This window comes from Cupressus sempervirens, chromosome 6, assembly GCF_028749045.1.
Source record: "Cupressus sempervirens isolate cs-2001-9-10 chromosome 6, ASM2874904v1, whole genome shotgun sequence".
Lineage (NCBI taxonomy): Eukaryota > Viridiplantae > Streptophyta > Pinopsida > Cupressales > Cupressaceae > Cupressus > Cupressus sempervirens.
The window spans coordinates 629,724,292-629,746,670 of record NC_143123.1 but is presented as its reverse complement, the minus strand read 5'-3'; the positions used below and the strand labels follow the sequence as shown (position 1 = coordinate 629,746,670).

At 34.0% G+C, this 22,379-nt stretch overlaps 1 pseudogene; it reads right to left on the bottom strand.

The window, feature by feature from the left end:
- Positions 1-893: 893 nt before the first annotated feature.
- Positions 894-22,379, bottom strand: part of LOC149553807 (origin of replication complex subunit 6-like) — a 91,981-nt pseudogene continuing 70,495 nt past the window's right edge.

The following is a 22,379-nucleotide window of genomic DNA, read 5'->3' as shown; positions in this document are numbered from 1 at the left end:
TTGTTATGAGCATTGTTCAAAAGATTCATTCCTGTCTCCCTAGCATTACCAGTGATAGCCAAAATAGCTGGGTCAATGAGCTCTTCAAGTTGGGGCTGTTCTTGGTTAGTCATTAGAATCTGAGGATTCATAGCTTCTCTAAAAATTCCCATCTTTGTAGTCCTAACATTGAAATTCCTCCAAGCTTTTCTCCTATTTTTGACAAGCACTTCCCCCTCTTTACCCCCTACATTAGCCTTTTCCTTCTCCTCGAGATGGGATTGACGATGTATAGGGGAGAGAGGGAGAATCATAACACCCAACCCCTAATTTGAAACCCTCTCATCGTCCGTACCATCCCTCTTCTATTTCTTCCCTGCATGTTCTTCCATATTCTCCTCTTCCTTCTCCTTGCCCTCATCATTAGAAGCCATGTCCTCCTCATCCTCATTATAATTCATCTCATCTTAACCAGAGATTTGGTCATGGTCCCTTGGACTCTTTCTTCTTGGGGTTATAACAGAAAGTGACTTCTTAACTTGACCCTTAATTTTCTTTCCAGAAGAATTATTCCCCTCCTTCTTTGAGCTTATGCTCTGAATGTCATCAGAACCAAAAGAGTAGCTGGAGCTACCATTGTCAACTTTTTCTTCTAGTGAGGGATTGTTGCTAATCATTTGAACTTTGAAATGCTCATGGATTAGCAATAACAATCCCTCATGCAGAGCAGGGTTGATAGTTGGCTTCTTCTTAAAACTAGAAATTGCCTTACTCATGGAGGTAAATAAATAGTAAGAGAAAGAAATTTTACTATCATGGAAAAAATGATTTAGAAGAACGAAATGATGGGTTCTTACTTGATCAAACCTAGGATCCAAAGTAATATATTTAATGACAACACACAAAACATACGTTCAGAGCTTCTCGATGGATTTTGTTACATAAAATGTCTCGCTTTTAACTAGTTCATTCATTTCTTTAGTGCTCTTCAAAAAATCCTTCACTGCATTGGTAGAGAGTTTTTTATCCCTAAAAAACTTGAAATCCTCCATCAAAATCTTAGTAACCGCAACGACAGCCTCCTCTATGATCATAAATGAGACACCATTCACCTTTACCTTGCCATCCTTCCATGAATTCACCATGCTGTTGGTGACCTCAGGATCAAACCCACGAAGTTTTGCAATGTAATTTGCAACCCCTCCCTTTTCCAACTTTTTCCAAACTTTACCCCTATTTCTCCATTTCTCCACTTCCCCCACCGACTCCTTTCTACAATGTTCTCTCACCATCTCTTCACTTTTAGCTCCTACAATTCTCACATACTCTGAGCTCTGCAACTCCTTCACAGATGAAATTTTGGCTTTGTTCCTTTGAAAAGTGCCAAAATAATTTACCTTAAAAAAACACAAGCAATAAATGAAAATTTTTATCCACAAAATGTGTCGAAAAGACAATGATAACCTCAGCTACTTGCGATATCCAAAAAAGCCTTTATGACTCATACTCATTCCTCGAATTCCATTAATAGTCATAATTGCAATTAGATCTCCACCATACACCCCTGGATTTTTTCCAGTCGATAAGGGTCTTGGCTTCTACCAGAATATTTTTTCCCAATTTCCATGTTATCAACTTGTTAGATCCCAAACCTTTGTTGGCAAGCCAATCCGCAATTGGATTTGCTTCCCTGAACACATGTCTAATGTGGACAATTTCAAATTTAGCAAGTGTATCACATGTCTCTTCAATTAAATTGGCAATCGACCAAGATGGAATAGTTTTTCCATTTATACAATTAATGGTATTATTAGAGTCCCCCTCTAACCAAAGTTTAGTTATTCCTACTTCAAAAGCTAGTTTAACCACATGGCACACTACTCTAGCTTCAACAAAATGATTGGTTTGGATTCCCAACGTAAGAGAAAAAGCCACGACTCCCTCACCAAAGTTATTTCTTATTATTCCACCACTTCCCAAAGGACCTGGATTTCCTTTCGAGGCACCGTCAAAGTTGGCTTTATACCATCCCTCCGGGGGAAGAAGCCATTTGGCTTCTTATCTTTTTAGCTTCCTATCTTTTTCCTTCTCCATCTTTCTGCCACCAACTTCAATATCTCCCCCCTTCTTAAATTGATAGTTTTCCTTGATATTTTTTATAAATCTTCCTCTCGAGAACAAAAGCCGACTCCTCTCTATCTCTAAAAATTCTATTGTTCCTTTCCTTCCAGATACTCCAGCAAAAGTGAGGTAGAATCTAGGTGCTTAATTCCTGCAAAACAAAAGAATTAAACAAACTTTTCCATTGACTAAAAAAGTCTAGAAGATTATCTGGCATACGCCAGCTAATCTCTAAATCCTGGGTTAGGAACTCCCAAACCTCCCTAGAGTAAACATAATGAATGAACAAATGGTTTCCCGACTCCAGCTAGTTTTTACGTAAAATACATCTATTTGGCATAACATGTCCTCTTTTTATAAGATTATCTTGAGTGAGAATTTTATTCTAAAGGGCCAGCCAATAAAAGATATTGATCTTAGGAATGAGACTAGGGATCCAAGCATTCGCCAAAAATGTTATACGACCTCTTTACAGTTGATTTTTCGATGAGATATTGATAAAAATATATTTTTATAATTTTCAAAAATGTAATTTTATTCTTCTCAATCTTAGTTTTAATGTTTTGGCAAGTTTCTATTTTGATTTCTTGTAGATCTCGTAGTTCATAGATTCACCTCTACTTTCTATTATATATGTTTGTTCATTCAATTTCATTTATATTTTGAACATGTAAACAACATTTCAAATTATTATTAATTACTTCAATTTGATATTCATGTAACATTTGTAGAATAGGCACCATAAATTATCAACAAAATATATTTTTTCTTACAATAGACAATAGTACACTAATATAAATATTTTTTTGAATTTCAATTAATTTAATTTAAAAAAAATTATTATTTCTTTAATATTTGATAGAAAATTAATATAAATATAAAATTATTCACATATTTGTAAAGAAAAATAATTTTGAAACTCTGTAACAAATGCTCTTTTAAAATAAAAATAAAAAATATCTATTCCAAGTAATTATGTATAAATCTTAGTATTTATAGTGCTATAATTTGTAACAATTAAAATTCTCCTATTTTTCTAGGTCAAATGCTAAATTTTATATATGAACATTAATAATTATAGTTTTAACTTTATAGAAAAAGATCAATTCTATCAACCATACCCATGAAAAAATATTTCTATCATATGAGACTCTTTAAAAATAAATAAATATCAAATTTTATTTCATTATCAACAATTAAAAAAAATTATATGTATTCACAAAAAAATATATTCTAATTTTGAAAATTGAAATTATTCTCTTTGCCTTCTTTTACAAAAGCTTCATTTATGTATGGATTGTCATTATCAATAGTTAAACTATGGATATATATTTAAGTTATGAGTATGTGGTAATTTGATTTTTATTTATTAGGGTTGATAGGTAATTTACATTATATTTCCAATGTAGGATTTGATCATATATTTCTTATTAATAGAATTTGTAGACTATTATATAATATTTCCAAGATTTAACAATTAAAAATATTTAAAAATATTAATTATTGCTATATAAAATCTAAAAGGTCTTAGTAGAAATCTTCTTCTTTCACATTCATATGAACAAATGACTCATATTGGCTAATTGTTGAGTGTACATAAACACACAACTGCTAGTATACTTAGTTTTCTATTGTTAGTATATTTGTTTTCACATGCATGTATAAGTTCAGTTACAACATGCTTTGCTCTCAATTAATCTTTTATTTTTCCAATAAATTTTTCAATAAATTATTTTAGATGTAAGAATAATATATATCTATATTTAAAAAATTAATGATAAATCACATGGTTCTAATGGCAAATTTAAAGTTGAAACCTTAGTTGTTCAATTTGTTATTTTCTTCCAATTTTCTATAATTGAATTTTCCCTATATTAGAAAGGGTTTCAAAAGAATACAGTCATAATAGTTCTCTATAGTTTTTCTACAAGTTTCCTCAGATAAGTTTTCTTGATCAATAAGTTTTCCTTTTCAAAATCTACGACATAATTCTTTATCCAAAATCAATACAATAAATTAATAAGTATTATGCAAGCACCCACAAAGACACGAAGTAGACAGATCTTTCAATAAAATTCTACAATGGATTTTCAAACCCTACCTCAAAACTACAACTAAAATTTGTGACAATCTGTGGATGCATGCAAATCCAAACCCTCTGAAACTTTCAATGATTCTTTTGATCCAATTCTGAATTATGCTCTCTATAACCTGTGTGTATAGAAATGAGTTCGAATCTCTTAATAAAGAATTTAAGTCTACCTAGGGTTTCTAGTTTTCGAACATGCAAAGACCTCTCCTTAAAATAAACTTTTATTATTTAATCCTTTCATACACACTTAAAGAACTTTTTAATTAAAATATTCTTTTATTTTCTTTTCCTCCACTTATTTAAAGCATACTATTTAAAGTGTACTTTATTATTTAATTTTTGATTTTTTTAAAAAAATTGGTAAATGCCCGAAGCCTAGATTAATTATTATTTTTATGTGTTAAGCGAATTCAAACCCAAGACCTCCCACATGAGAGACTCACAAGTTACCACTGTGTTGGAGGCTCTTGCCTGTAGTTTATTATTTAAATTAATAATAATAATTAAAGCTCATTATTTAAATGCAACTCTAATTTAATTATTATTAATTAAATAATTATAATAAAGCAATATTAAATCTTTAATCTTTTAATCTTTTAATTCTTTTTTATCCAACTTCTTAAATTAGACTTTTTAATTAAATCTTTTAAACTGAAGTACATATTTAATTAACTTCTAATTAATTAAATATCATCATATTCTAATTTCTCTTTAACCATTTTTCTAAATTAGACTTATAAATTAAGTCTTTTAAATTAAAGCATATAGTTAATTAATTAAATATTCTCATATTTTAATATTTTATTTTTAATCAAATAATATTTAATAATTCTCAATATTATATGATTAACTCAAATATTATAATTAAATCATTTACCAAATAAATCACATAGCCAAATCCAGATAAAAGCAACATTAACAAAACTAACCAAATCTCAAAAGTAAATAACACAGACAAAGATAAACTCGTGGGTTTAAAAAGGGTAGAAAGTCAGATACATGTCCTCCTTCTTAGGACAAGTAATTAGGCTATGACTGGGATTGGACCTGAACATTATCTCCTCATTCTTACCATTGAGTTATTGTAATAGGGCACACTCATCCTGACAATTCAGAGAAGTCGATGTCCAGTACCTACAAATCTGTATAAAAGATGAGCATGTACATGTGTACATATATCTAAGCTAAACAAGCAATGGTGGGGAGTGGTACATCATGTAGATCCTGGCTAGTAGGTGATGATGACTCTCCCTCAACCATATCAAACACGTCAAACACAAATGTAAAACTATCGCACACACCATACACATGCAAGTATATGGTAAGTATAATAGTAAATCCTAAATATAGATAACATCATATTCTAGCATGAATATCTCATCATCGTGAGGACATAGTAAACATCTTTTTAAGACACACCATAGGACATCATCATAAAAGTAATTTCATTAACTAACTACGAGAAATTAAATCATCATCACTACAAGTAGGAAATTATTACAATTTGATGTAATCAATTACTCAACATATCAAACTATTGCATTTTAAATATTAATTAAGGGCTAACACATATATAGAAGAGTCAAATAGAACTTTAACAACTAAGTCTACAATGGTAGAAAAGGAGGGGTATTACAAAAGCTTCTTCTATTTGATCCTTGTTGATATACCCTGTTAGGCCAATATTTTCTTCTTCTTCTAGTTTATTCTCCTCACATTTCGTGTTTAATACCAATATTTCTCCACTTTGAGAATTAGTTATCTTATCTGTATAAGTCTCACTTTTTGGGATATTAATTGCCTCCTGTTTGATTGATCCATCCTAGCTATTTTCATGACTCTCATTTAGTCTTTCCTCTAAGTTCAATGGTTGGTTTGGATCCATACTTGCTTGTTTTAAGATTTTGTTTGTCTTTTGTGGGTGGGATCTAACTTGTAATAAATATCTATTTCATCTTTCTTACTTTGTTCAAAACTATTGTCTACTATCTCAATTTAATTGAGTGACTAGAAGTTCTCTTTATGGGCTTTGTACCATTGTATTAGTTGATCACTAATATCATTATGGATAAGTATTGTGTCATGAATCAACTTGCTACAACTAATCAATTTTTCTCTAATATCTTCTATAAATAGATTTTGTTGTATAAAAGTTTCACATTGATATAATTTGTTGATATTTTCCTCAATATTGTTTCTTTCCACTATATTAGTAGCATTCTCTTGAGAAGAGTTTATTCTTCCCTCTATTTGATCCTTATTTATTTATTATTCCTATGACTAGGTGATATCCTTATTAATGATTTTTTTCTCCATATCTCCTACCACTATTTCCCCATCTTCTATATCTTGTGTTTTGTAGCATATTTGACTAACAAGATTTGGTTTCCGCATACATAAATTATTCTTTGCTGACTTCTCTATTGCTAGAAATTTTTAGTGATCCAAGTTATCATATAAAGGTTTTCTTGTTTGAGGATTATTTTTTGGAATTACAATAGGAAAGGTGAACTTACGAGGGGGGGGTGAATCAACAGTTAAAACTTGAACCCATAAAACTTTCACCACACATCCATCTCATGCATTCAATAGATAAAATGAAATAACATGTAAAGCACATACATCTAAATCATGTAAACATGTAAGCAATCACACACATAACACCAGATATGATCACCCAGAAACCCTCCAAGTGAGAAGGTAAAACTGGGGTAGGGATGACACCCACAAATCATCACTACTGCAGTTGTAAAGTGTATCCAATTAAGGTTACAATGTTTTGATCATGAATCATGATCTACCCTATGAAAGGTCTGCCCTGTTAAAGGCTTACAAAGGTCTCACCTTGTTAGAGGGTTTCAACACCCTATTAGAAGTGTGCCTTGTTAGAGGACTTCAACTCACAACTAAGTAAGCACACTGTTAAAGGATTTCATATAGCCTACTAGGACTACTCTGTTAAGAGATTTGATTGAAATCACCTATTAAAATGTCTTAGCATAGATCCTGTGATTGGCACTTGCTTGCCTGATGACAGATCACCTCTAAACACTTTCTTCTTGATCCTTCTCAATCATATGTCTCAATGCTATATCCTTTGTTCTTCTCTAACTAATTCTAAAATTCACTCTTTCTTCATAACTTCTAAATCTCCATGAATTCTCTATTTTCACATGCAAACTTCTCTCTTTGCTTCTTCAACATTCATAGATAGTTTAGGGTTTTGTCCTCCGTAAGAAGACTAGGAGACTTAGGGCGAGGTATGAATCTACACCTGAGATTCATCCATATTGCCGCTTAAACCTTTCCATTTTATGATTGGTTGCATGTAATTGCATAGGAAATCCAAATAGAGATTCATCCTTATCTCCAAAAGATTGTAATCTATCCTTAACTCGGCTCAAAAATGGTTTACATAGTTGTATGTGCCATTACAAAAAAAATGTCCAAACTGTGTCACTCGGCATATCAAGTCCCTGATGCTTGGCATGCACTATATTCCTACTCTAACTTGACATCTGCACTGCTTGGCATCCACTGTTTACTTGGCTCCTAAATCACTCAACATGGTCTATCTGATCAACACTTGAGTGACTCGGCACATGAGTGGCTTGACAATCATTGTAACTCAGCATGGTCTGATATTTATATGTTGTGCTTGACATGTATTACTAGTTCGGCATGAACTAAGTAAATGGTTTAAGTGTGTTGACACTCACTTGTCAAAACCAATCTGAGATCAACAATCTCCCATTCTGAGTAAATGTGTCTCTACTGATAGTCTTTGACTTCAAATGCACTGATACTCTTTCATGCTCTCACTTAATTGATATCACTGCATTTTATTTCTCCCCCAATGATGTATCTCCCCCATATTCTTTATCTCTTAGATATTCTCTATCTCATGTTCTTTATCTCCACCTTTCTTTATTCTCCCCCTTTTTGAAACTTATGTCAAATGGGCTATACACATATAGTGTGTTTGTCCAAAAATGATTTATGGACATCCATTATGATCTGGTGGGCTATATCCTAGTTATCACATGCAACATCCAATGATTTTATTTGGATTGCAAGCTCGACAACAAGGTGCACTAGGCCATCTAAAGTAGAAAGATTGGGGTCTTTGTTCAGTAGAGTCTCGACGTAGCCTAGCTCCTTGTGTAGTATCTCCATGTGTGGGGTGAGAGATGCCTGTATACATGTCAATTTGGCTCTTATGCTAGCCTCTTCTACTATTAATATAGCTAATTGACTTTGTGTCTGAAGCAATGTCTTGAAATGCTTCTCACTTTGAGCTAGATTTTTAGGTAGGCGTGCACCTGATGTAGTTATCCTACATTCTAGTGTCAGAATGTGATTTTTGGTCTCTTGAGTGAAGAGTGTAGGATCACATAGTTTTGTGTACAATGAGAATATATTCTCAAGTAACTTCTTCACCTCTTCAACCTTGCTAATGCAACTTGAGTTAGTGCTATCTCACTAGATATTTTCTCATTCACCTTGCCTTGAAACTTCTCTTCTGACCATTCTAAAAGTTTTGCATTTGTATCAAGGTCTTCATTATTGACCTTTTCCACTATACCGATCAGTTGTTCTATTAGTGGCTTGGTATCTTCAGGAGTCAGTGGACTAAATGCATCTAGAAAGATGTCCTTAATATCTTGGAGTGCTTTCTTTTGGCTATGTTCTCTCCTAAGCATTTCCTGATGCTTTTCCCTTCCTAAGGCCTACTGTAATATGCCTATTTGTTCCAATGTCATAGTATCATAGTCATACTTTGGAATAACTATTTCTTCATCAAGGTTTATGTCTCCATAGTGAATTACCTTATCAACCTTTGATGAGCTAGGGCTTGGCATTGAGATTTGCAATGGAAAGGCTTCTATGCTCGGCTTCTGAAGAGCTTGTGTAGAAGGAGTGCTAGATGTCGGTAAGGCTACTAGTGCTTGGATAGCTTCTTGTTCCTTCACCTTAGGTGTTAGCTCATGCTCTTTAGGTTTGCCTTGATCTATGACTATGACTTAGATAGCACCTTGTTCCTGTGCTATAGGTACAGATGAATCTATTTGTCCTATTTCCTGTTGTCTTGTAATATCTTTCTCTTCTGCTTTCTTCTCAACAATATCAACTTTAACATTTGTATCAACTTTGGTAGATGTATCTACTATTTTTTGAATCGAAGGTTGTACATTAGTAACTGAAGGGATAATAGAAGGTGGTTCTTGTGGATTCACCTTTTCCCTTGTGACCTCAGTTACTACCTTTTGCAATTCTTCTACACTAACCAAAATTGGATTTTCACAGAGTTTAGCTTGGAGTGTATATTGGTCTAGAATATTTTTCAAGTCTTCTACAGTAAGTGGATTGATGTTCTAAGCTGAAGCATCAGGAACATCCTTTATAGTTATAGTCTTAGTAATTACACTTGTGTCATGAGGAGGACTGACACTCGACAATTGTGGGTCATGCACACTCTGTTCTTCTTGTTGCTCAGGCTCAACTATTGCCGTGTCATCTTCTTTCAATTATGTCTCTCCTCCAACTATATTTTATTTGTCATCATCTTTCTTATCATCATCTTCTTCTTTATTATCATTCTTATGATCATCACCTTTAGCCTCTAAAGGGTCAGTTTCTCCTTTTTTTATGTGGTTAACCCATAAATGAGTTTCCATATTTGTGTTGAATTTTTCACAACATCCTCAATATCATTTTGGAGAATGATGAAGGCTCTATATTTAGGTGTAAACCTAACTACATATTTCTTGACTGCCTTAGCAATATGTCCCTTAGTCAACTCTAGCATTACTTGGGCTAATTGTGTTTCCCTAATTTGTCTTTCCAAGTTTAGAAAATAATGCCATTTTTGCTCATCTATGTCATAAAGACTTTTAGGTATTGAGTTGGCAAATTCTAATGGAGTAGTCTTAAACTTTGACATCATAGCATATAATGCTTCTTCCACTCTGTTTTTCTCTATTTTACCCAATTTATCAAAATATACATGTGAAAACCCTGACATGTTTGGATTATTCTTAACATTTTCACATAAGTTTTCAAGATTTGGGAGAGGATTATGACTCACCACCTTGAATTGGTTGTTGTCATTAGACTTAGTCTTCTCATCATCAGAATCTAGCTGTGTCACATATTTCCTTCTTTGTTTCTTTTGCACTTGGCCTCCTTGATCTATTATCTTTTTCTTTTCCTTGGCCTTCTGAGTTGTAGCACACGTGTTGGCTGTAGTGGTAGTTGCAGTGGGCTTGGTTGGGCTAGGTTTGACAATCTTCTTTACCCTTTCCATTGGCTGTGCCTTAGCCTTTCTTTTCTTTGGCTCGACATGAGTAGGTGCTTCATCGACTTCTTCCTTAGCACCTTCAGTTTCCTCCTCATCCTTGTCTTCTCCCTTGCCTTGGGTCAATGCTAGAGGTGCATGTGTTTGTGTTTCTTCTTCCTCTTGCTCCTTGAAACCTTCTCCAAATTTGGCTTTAAGCTTCTTCACTATCTTATCTTTCTTCTTAATGGCTGATGCAATTTTCAACTCTATGGTAATCTTTGACTTTACCATCTCATAGTTGCAAAATATCTTTACACTTTTATCTATTTCCTCTGCTAGTAGTGCTATGATGGTTGCTGAGGCTTCATCCACATTAATTTCATACCCTAAGGGTCTCAACCATCTTACCCTAGATGTGGCAGTTTACACAAAAGTATAATTAGCATCAACAAGAAAACATACATCATTATAGTGTTGTTCAACCAAAGAAACTGGTATCCTCATTCTTTCCTTCATTGATTTCTTGAAATCTTCAAAGTAACTTGTCATTAAGGTTTCAAAGTTTTCTCCCATCTGCTCAATGTACTCATTGATCTGCACCACAATTGACCTATTGGTCTTCCATATTATATTACCAAAAGAGGGGAATGTATTTTGTACATAAAAGAATATGCAAACCAATATTGAACCAAACTTATATTCTGCACTCTTGGTTTTACTTATAGCTCCAAGGTTCTCCATTAATTGTTGCAATTGTAGCTCTGCTAGATCATATGTATGACCTTTCTTTACAATATTGTAGCCAACATCCACATCTATATAGGGTACACTGTTCAATGTGCTAGATTGATAGAATTTATGTGAGATTACCCTTACAACAAAGTTTAGTAATGGATCAATGATAGTATCTATTGTCATGACTCTCTTATTCTTTTTTGCTCTAGTGTTCTTAATTACTTCCTTGGAATCACTTTTGAGTGTCTTTGGCCAATCTAGGGTTGGGTAGTTAGTAACCCTATGAATTATTCTCTTGGATATCTTGATAGGTCCCCCCTCTAGCCATAAAGAACCATCATGAATTCGACTCAACACAATTCTTACCCACTCAGTTTTAAACACATTAGGAAAATCTAGGGATCATGTTAAACTCTTTCTCTCTATGATTTGGAATTCATCCTTTAAAACACCATTTTCACATAATCTATTATATGCATCTCTAATTTCCATGTCACTAATGTCTCTTATCTTGGAATTGTAACATCTCCTCACATCTTGCACCATAATTACATTAGGCAAAATCATTGACAATGTGCTAGAAGGATCTTGTTTATAGGTGATTTTAGGAATGAATTCAAAAAAAGGTTATTTAATTTCATTACTAACAAGCTAAACATTTAAAACTTCCTTCCCTTCAACATTTCTTGAACTAGATGCCATTTTGTCAAACTAGGGTTTATACAAAATTGAAACTACATAGCTTGGCTTGTGATAAATACCTTGTGAAATCTAATAATCTGGTGTGAAATCATTGCTAAAATCTCTACAAATGCTTTGAACAAGTTTCTGAATCACCTTCTACTCTACTTACTCTTGCTTGAATTTGAAATGATGAATAATGAGCAAAAATTGATTATATACCCTTCAAAAACCTTGCATTTAATGTTGAGTGCTTACACAACTGTAAGCTCAACATTAACCAATTTCAAGATCACTCAGCATCCACTGATATTTCCATCACTCAATAGCTACTACGAACTCAACATCAACTAGCCAAACTGCTAGCTCAACATTAACTAGCATTCCACTCGACATATATAGGAAACATTTCATGCTCTACAAAAACATGACAAACTTAAAAATTTAACTTGAATTTTTAACAAAATCTTGCATCTTTATTCATGCTAATGTATATTTTTCATCACTATCTCCTTTGGAACTGATGTATAATATAACCTTTAAATATTAGTCTCACATACCTCTTGATTGCCTAGTTTGATGAGGTGTAATCACCTGACCCATTGGGTGAAGTGATCCCTTCTCCATTTGATGTGCTGTAATCATCTTTCTTTTTCCATGTCTTGTTCATCTCATCTCTGATGTGTTCAACATTTGCCTTGCCTTTACCTTTATCAAATTCACAACCTGGTGCCTTTGACCTAGTTGGACAATGCTTATTGATGTGATCAGTCTTCAAACAACTAAAGCATGTGGTTTGACTCAACCACCTTTTGTAGTTACCACTGAAGTGTGTTCTAATAAAATTCTCAAGAACATGTCCATATTCTTGACAATAATGATAGCTATAAATTGTATTATAATACCAATAATAAGAGTTGCCAGTGTTCCTTACCTTTGTATGCTTGTTTGATGACCACATGTATTTGGATCTGCATTCAAAAGCTCTATGTCCATACTTTTGATAGTTATAGCAATAACCTTCAAATCTTTGTGTGTTCATGGTCTTGGTTCTACATTCATGTGCCTGATGACCTTGCTTGTTGCACTTATGGCAATGAACCATGCTCTTGGACTTAGCATTCTGATTTGTAGTTTTTCTCATGAACACATTAGTAGTATGTCCTTTCTTACCACAATTATGACAAGTAGGTTTGGAGTTCTTACCTTTGTTGTTTCTTTCTTTAGAACTTTTAGATGACTCTCCTTCTTTAGCGCTTATGTATCCTAGTCCAGATGTATCATTATTGGATCTAGGGGATTTTAGTAATTTCTCAAAGTAGTTGATGGTTTCATTTGGTTTGTTGAAACTCTCAGCAAATTCCTTTTCTCTCTTTAGGTCATTCTGCAATTGTTCATTCTACAAATTTGATGTAGTTATCTCAATATCCTTGACATTTAGTTCATAGTTGGCATTCATCATTTGACTTAGAGTATCCAATTGCATGTTGGAAATCTTGATTAGTTCTGTTGACTTCTCTTTTAGTCTTTTGGCAAAAACTCTTTTGTCTTCTTCAATCATGGCTTTGTCTTCCATGGCTTTCTTTTTTTGTTCAACCACTTCACATACCAGTATGGCTTGTGATTCTTGCTGTAACTTGAGATTTCTAATTTTCTCAACTTGGATTTTGTTCTTTTCCATTATATCTACAACTATTGCATCAAATTCATTTGAGTCTCCATCTGCAAATAGCTTAGTAGTGTCTAACTCTTTGTATTGTGTGTCATTCTTCGCAATAGCAATTTCTTTCCTTCTCTTCAAGGAACTCTTTAACGCTTCTCTTGCTTCATTTAGTTGATGTAGTATAAGATGTATTTCAATCTCCTAGTTCTCAATAGTCTTTCCCAACTTGTAAACTTCCATTTCAAGATCTTTCGTGAAAGCTGCAAAGCTTCTCTTTCAGAGAACAAGGCTCTGATACCAATTGTTGGAATTACAATAGGAAAGGTAAACTTCGAAGGGGGGGGGGGGGGGTGAATTAACACTTAAAACTTGAACCCATAAAACTTTCACCACATATCCCTCTCATGCATTCGATAGATAAACTGAAATAACATGAAAATCACATACATCTAAATCATGTAAACATGTAAGCAATCACACACATAACACCATATATGATTACCTAGAAACCCTCTAAGTGAGAAGGTAAAACTAGGGTGGGGATGAAACCCACAAATCTTTACTGTTGTAGTTGTAAAGTGTATCCAATTAAGGTTACAATGTTTTGATCATGAATCATGATCTACCCTAAGAAAGGTTTGCCCTGTTAAAGGCTTACAAAGACTGTTAGGTCTCACCTTATTAGAGGATTTCAACACCCTATTAGAAGTGTGTGTTGTTAGAGGACTTCAACTCACAACAAAGTAAGTACCATGTTAAAGGATTTCATATAGCTTGCTAGGACTACTCTGTTAAGAGATTTGACTAAAATCACTAATTAAAATGTCTCAGCATAGATCCTACAATTGGCACTTGCTTGCCTAATGACAGATCACCTCTAAAAAATTTCTTCTTGATCCTTTTCAATTAGATGTGTCAATGCTATATCCTTCTCTCTATCCTCTATTCTTCTCTAATTGATTCTGCAATTCACTCTTTCTTCATAACTTTTAAGTCTCCATGAATGCTTTGTTTTTGCATGCAAACTTCTCTCTTTGCTTCTTCAACATTCATATATAGTTTAGGGTTTTTTTTGCCTTAAGAAGACTAGGAGACTTAGGGTTAGGTATGAATCTATGGCTAAGATTCATCCATATTGCCACTTAAACCTTCCCATTTTTTGATTGGCTATATGTAATTGCATAGGAATCCAAATAGAGATTTGTCCTTACCTCCAAAAGATCATAATCTATCCTTAAGTTGGCTCAAAAATGGTTTACATAGTTGTTTGTGCCACTACAAAAAATATGTCCAAACTATGTCACTCGGCATATGAATTCCCTAATGCTTGGCATACACTGTATTTCTTCTTTGACTCGGCACTTGCACTACTTGGCATCCACTGTTTACTCGACTCGTGAATCACTCGGCATGGTCTATCTGCTCGACACTTGAGTGACTCGACACATGAGTGGCTCGACACTCATTGTAACTTGGCATGATTTGATATTTGTATGTTGTGCTCGACATGTATTACTAGTTTGACATGAACTAACTAAATGGTTTAAGTGTGTTGACACTCACTTGTCAAAACCAATATGAGATCAACATTATTCCTTTTGTAAATTGATGAATATACATGTTTAAGATTTGTATTCATTTCAGTAAACCTTGAGATTTATGTCCTATTAGATTCCATTACGATTATTTCTTGGATGTTTCCCTCATATATTTTTTAAAAAAATTGTAAATTGTTTGCTTTGTAATAATTTTAATAGGCTTAAAATATTTTTACCTTACTTCCAAATTGATTAACAATTTGATGTTGTTGGAATTTAGAAAGTTAGATTTGATGCCTATTAGTTCACCTATGGTAGAACCTATATGTTTTAAGATTTGGAAATGGACTACGTCTACTGGTAAAAATTTGGTGTAAATTGAGGTTGGGGAACATATTTTGTTTATTGAAGACTCACTAAAATTTGGCTCCCATTTGAAGAATTAAACATTGAAGTCTTTATAAAAGCATAAAGGTTGTGAAAGAAATTCATCCCTAATAGATTTAATTTTACGTTGAAGATATACAAAATTCTTGGACACAATTAATATACTTACCTGTTCCCTACAAAAATCTTCCAATCATTTTGCTAGATTAGAATCACTTGAATCCGAGCCATTCTAATTTGTGAAAATTTCCAAATTTGGGCACTCCATCTAGTGGCTCTCACTGTAATTGTTATTGATGATTAAGAATTTATCCTTGCTATTATCACTAAACCTTGAAAAGTCATTTATCCCTCCAAATTCCTGCTTATCATTTTGATAATTTTCTTGATACCTATCAGCTCTAGATCTTTTAAGACTTGCAAGTTGGCCTAGACTGGGATTTTGATTGGAGAAATCCCTCATGTGTGATATTATGTATGTCATAGATGCCTTCATATCAAAATGTATTGGGTGGACTTCATTTCCCTTGCCTTGGTTACCATGAACAATTTCTTGTGATTTCTCTTGTATTAGCTATGTTAGGTTGTGAATTCCTATTTGTCAGGGAGGGAAGTTTTGCTTCATGTTCTTTTTGGAACATTTTTTTTGCAATTGGTGAATTTTTCAATACTTTGTATGAGTCATCACCCATTATTGTTCATTGTGATCTCCTCAAGTTTGAATCCTCTACGGATTGATCTAATGAATTATGTGTATAGAGTTTGCACACATTGTGGCAGATTCCATAATTAGTTTTACTAAACAAGCTTTCCTTCCTTTTTAATTTTTCAATTGCTTTTTCATTACTGTCATTTGTATTGTTTTTCCTTTTCACAATGTGAGCCAATTTTTTTTCCATGAGGTTGTCATGATGGTAGGGGTTCCTTTATTTTTCAGGTTGTAGGCTACATTTTTAATTCCAAACTTGTGTTGCATATGCAAGTCCTTCTTAGGTCGCTTCTTGGTTATGATCCAACCCATCTCTAGTTTTTGTTTGCTAAATACATTTCATCTTTCAAGATCCCTCCATGGAAAAGAATGAGTGTTGATAATATAAGACCCATCATTTGAAGGATTTTAGAAATATGCAATACAAATCCACAAAATCCGAAGAACACCTGCATGCAAGAACTTGTCATAGAGAAGAAAAAACAAAGAAGAGGCAAGGGTTTTGCTTTGAAAATATAAGAACTATATTATTAGACTAAAAAGATGAAAGATATTTACAAAAGATCAACCCTTATAGAAGATGATCAAAAACCTCAAAAAGGGAAACCCTAAGAAGTAAATGACATTTAATAATCACCAATTAATTATTAAATGGAAATGCAAGGTGCATAAAGTGAAATCTTAAGAAGGGAGAAAACGTAATTTAATAAATGAAATAAAATTAACCTTTTTCTCTTACACATCCCCCAACCCCGTTAATATGAACAACAATGTGGCTACAAAAAATGTAGAAAAAGCAAGGAAACTACAATGCAATGTTGAAAGAAAACTTGGGTCCCAACAACAAAGCTTGATGAGGTACCCAAATACAATCAAATCTATATGAAATATAGAAATAGAGAAAACCTAGTGGGGTAAACCCTACTCCAAAAAGAGATAGAAAAGGATGCATAAATGAAATATCTCAAGAGACTCTCTCAAGACCATGAGTATAATAAAACCCCCTACGATATAACCTTGAGACTCCATAGCCCCTGCAGAATGACAAAACTCCTGTGTCGATGAACATACCAATGTGGCTCCAATTTGAAAGAAGCAAAGGTAGTGGACAAGGAGGGTGAAACCCCTGAATGTAAGGTGAAGCTAGAAGTCCTAGCTAATGCTCAAAGGAGAATGCATGAAAATCTTGAAATAGAATCTCCATTGGAGGTGGGATAACAAGTGTGTTGAATATGTCATCTAAGAGGAGATGTGTGTCCTTTGATATATTCTCAACAACTACAATAGATGGCTCAATGACTAGAGCTACAATGTTAGGAAATGCTGAAGAGTAATCATGTGTGATAGATGAAATTTGAACAAGAAGTGGAGGTGTAGAAGACACAACACTAGTCTCAGGAACAACACAAGTTCAAGCAACCTGACTTCACCTCAGTATTCTCTCGTGAAGAAGGAGAGCGAGTCTCTGATAGTGGAGATGGTGGACCAAAAAGAGAGAAATAGTACAGGTGGGAAGAGTAATCAACAATCCATGTAGAAACAATATTCTTTCTATCTTTTTGGTCCACCATCTCCACTATTAGAGACTCACTCTCCTTCTTCAAAAGAGAATACTGAGGTGAAGTCAGATTGCTTGAACTTATGTGCTATTCCTGAGACTAGTGTTGTGACTTCTACACTTCCACCTCATGTTCAGATTCCATCTATCACACAACATTACTCTTCAAAATTGCCTACCATTGTAGCTCCAATCATTGAGCCACCTACTACAATTGTTAAGAATATATCAGATGACACACATCTCCTCTTAGATGACAGTTTCAACACACTTGTTATCCCACCTCCATCGGAGATTCCATTTCAGGATTCTCATGCATTATCCTTTAAGAATTAGCTCAGACTTCCAGCTTCACCTTACATTTAGGGGTTTCACCCTCCTTGTCCACTACCTTTATTTCTTTCAAATTGGAGCCACATTGGTATGTTCATCGACATAGGCATTTTGCCATTCTAGTTGTGGGGGGGGGGGGGGCTATGGAGTCTCAGGCTTCTATCATAGGGGGTTTTATTGTACTTATGATCTTGAGAGAGTATCTTGAGATATTTCATTGTGCATAAGTACAAGAAAACCCCCTATGATAGAATCTTCAAACTCCATAGCCCTCCTAGAATGGTAAAACTCCTGTGTCAATGAACATACCAATGTGGCTCCAATTTTAGGATTCTCATGCATTCTCCTTTGAGCATCAGCTAGCACTTCCAACTTCACCTTACATTCATGGATTTCACCCTCCTTGTTCACTAAGCAGTAGGTGGCTCGATGACTATAGTTGTAATAGTAGGCAATGCTGAAGAGTAATCTTGTGTGAGAGATGGAACAAGAGGTGGAAGTGTAGAAGTCACAACACTGGTCTCAAGAACAACACATAAGTTCAAAAAACCTGACTTCACCTCAGTAGTCTATCATGAAGAAGGAGAGTGAGTCTCCAATAGTGGATATGGTGGACCAAAATGTGAGAAGCAATATAGGTGGGAAGCATGATCAACAACCCTTGTAGCAACAATATTTATTGTTTCACTATCTCTGATGTGCACCGAATCTTGTGTAAACTCAATTGTCTTCCTTGTCCCATTGTGTGTAATCTAATAAATAGATAGAAGGTTAGAGGAAAAATATGGAACACAAAGTACATCATGAAATGTACCATCATCAATGTCAATAGAACCTTTTGCACATATAGTCATAACAGTGTTGTTCCCCATCAAAATGTGTGGGGTAGGAGAAGCCTCAAAAGAAGAGAACAAATCCTAATAAGATGCCATATGATGTGAAGCATTTGAATCTAGTAACCATCTAGAAGAATGTGGAGTAGCAGTTGCGTGTAGTGCATGACTCTTTCCTATGTCTTTACCATGAAGGATTTGAGCAATACGTAATACAAATCTACAAAACCTAAACAACACCTACATGAAAGAACCTGCCATAGAGAAGAAAAAGAAAAGAAGAACTAAGGGTTTTGCTCTAAAAATATGAGAACTATATTATTATATTGAAAAGATGAAATATAATTACAAAAGACCAATCCTTATAGAAGGAGATCAAAAACATAAAAGGGAAACCCTAAGAGGTACATGCCATTTAATAATTATTAATTAATTATTAAATGGAAATGCAAGGTGCATAAAGTGAAATCTTAAGAAGGGAGAAAAGGTAATTTAATAAATGAAATGAAATTAACCTTTTTCTCTAACATTATTCTCAAGTACTTTTTGTTGAGATTGTTTTGATTTTGGATTGTGATCTTTTGAGATACCTGCTAATGCTTTGAATTGATTTTGGAATAACAAAGGTGCGTACTTACTAATATGCCCTAGGAGATTTTACATCTTCCCATATTTCATATGGGAAAAATATTTTAATTTTTGTGCATGCTTTTAATCTCTTTCAAAATTGAAGTTTCTATATTTTTCTTTATTCACAAAGCAATTCATCATTTTATCTTCTACCTTATTATTAATCAATGTTTGAAGCCAAGGTATTTTAGGGGGGTCAGTAATGTCTGATCCTTCCTTGAATTTCTTCCCTACCTTATTAATGTTTTTGTGATATTTCTAGGCTTGATTTAAGTGTTTCCCTTTTCTTCATGAAGAAAAGATAGTGCTTTGAAACTGTTTCTACAAGCTATATTATGCTTTTGATCTTATGAGACTATACAAATTTTGATGAAGGCTTGGTCAATTGGGCTAATTTCACCTCTATTTTGTTGTATGCTTTATTCATTGAGTGATTTTTTAATTATACCTACCATTTTTGGGAAGCCCAAACTTTATTTACTTGGTGTAGCTTAGGTTTTTTATGAATGGTATTCTAAATAATGCAAGTCTGATTTATATTTTTTGCGATTTACTCTACTTGTTTTTTTCTATTCACTCTACCATTGATCGTTCAAGGATATACACTTTATAATAAAATCCAATCTTATAAATATGATCACCAATAATTAAAACAAGGATAAATGTCAGTAAGAAAACATAAACCAGTACACAATGATTTGTTGATAAGGGAGACCCTTGATTTGAGGGAAAACCTATTAATCTCAGATTGGTTTTGACATATGAGTGATTACACACTTAGTCATATTTATAAAGTGCATGCCGAGTAAGTAGTGTATGTCGAGCATAAGTTGTCAAATAATGCAAGCCAAGAAGAATATGCAGTATGTATCGAGGAGACAGTTAGTTTCGGTCACTCCAATGACGAGCAAGTTAGTATATGCTGAGTGATTCAGATGCCCAGTGAATAATGGATGCCGAGTCATTCAAAAGATGAGTTACAACATTGAAGATATAGTGGATGTCGAGCATCAGAGGCTTTAAGTGCTAAGTAAACAATTTTGGACATAGTTTTTGGTAATGGCACAAACTCTGATGTAAACCATTTTTGGGCTGACTTAATGATTGTTTTGGGATTCTTATTGGTGTAAATAAGAATTTACTATTTACACTTTACTTAAGTTTACTTAGGATAATGCATATTTATCTTAGTTGTAATGTAGACACCTAGGATTTTACATATTCTATGAGTTGTCATGTAGACAACACTATATTTTGCACTCCAATTGAGCATATATTATCTACTGCATCTCTTTACGAGATACACCTTTGTATTCTTATCGTCTTTTTGTTGCATGTACATTCATGCACAATGGAGGATAATCCACTCTTGGTGGACATATGCTTAGTTGTTATGCTTATCTTTTGTATGACTCCTAGACATATTAGTTGCCTTTATATATAGGCACTACTATGATGTATTCATCTATTATCAATTTGATTATTATTGAGATTCTCATTTGATCAACTCTTGTCTCTCATGTGCTATCACTTATGCTTCTAGACCTTGGTGTTGTATCATTGCTAGGAAAATTCTTACATGGTATCAAAGTAGTATGAGCATACATTTGCTATCCATTAGAGAGCTTCATTGCTTCACCTCTTGGAGGGCCACGAGTCACAGCCATGATTAGCATTCAATTGGGAGAGTCTAGAGCCAAAGAAAACCTCACCATTGCATCTGGGTGGTTGTTCTGATGAATTTTGACTATAAATTTTCCTATGTTAGGAAAAGTCAAATCTGAGACAATTTTTTTTTACAAATTGGACTTGGAAGCCCAATTTGCCAATTCAGAGGATTAGTGGCATTTGTCATAGACTCAATTTGAGCACATCTGAGAATGCAAAGACTTTGAGAGCAAGCTACAGAATCCTCTTATCATGGGAGTCTTATTGTCTATGAGCCCACATTCATCCACATAGATTGGCAAGCCAATACACAAAACACTTAGGGCATGGGTCTTTGAAGAGTTGGGATGACTACTTCTCTACCACCCAAGCCAACAGATTCATCGTAACTCATACACAACTTGAGCATGAGATTAGAACATTGCCAAAGATCTGAGAAGATCTGGTCATCAAGAAGCTTCACATTGACAATGAGCTTTATTCACCCCCAACTCATTTCAGAAGCAACATTTCCTTGTTCTTTTTTTTGTGGCACTACCTGTCTAATTTGAGCTACCAAATCTACAAAACTGGAGGTTATAGGGAGCAAATCCATGATTCCCCCTACGTACACTTGTGATTTTTCATGTCCAAAGGGATCATTGGATCGAGCGATACTAAAATTGTTGACTTTGGCTCCTCCCTCCATTCAAGCTCAATGATATTCTATGAGGGTCCAGTTCAAGCACCCGATTTTCCATAGTCTCCAATCACAACAAGCCCAAGCTCACACCACCCATGTAGATCCAAATAATTTCATCCAAATTGGACAAGAAGATATGTGGCATCCCTGCCAAGATAGATTTTGGAAATTGGCAACACTCACATTGAACTTGCACATTGACATTTCCCATTTGAAATTCAAAGATCTAAGCTTGAGCCCTAAGCAATATCCTTCATCAAGCAGATTGTAGCACTGACATTGATGGTTTTTTTGTGTGTTTGATGGTGCAAATTGAGCAAAAATAACATATTTTGTGACTGAAGATGGGTAGTCCTCATTTTTACAACTTCAAAAACTCTGTTTGAGTGCATCCGGACACATTTCTAGGTTCTTTCTTTTTTGAAAGTGTATTTTTTTTTTGTCTACTATCTAGATATGCAATAATATTGTAGCCTTGTTTGGGCAGAAA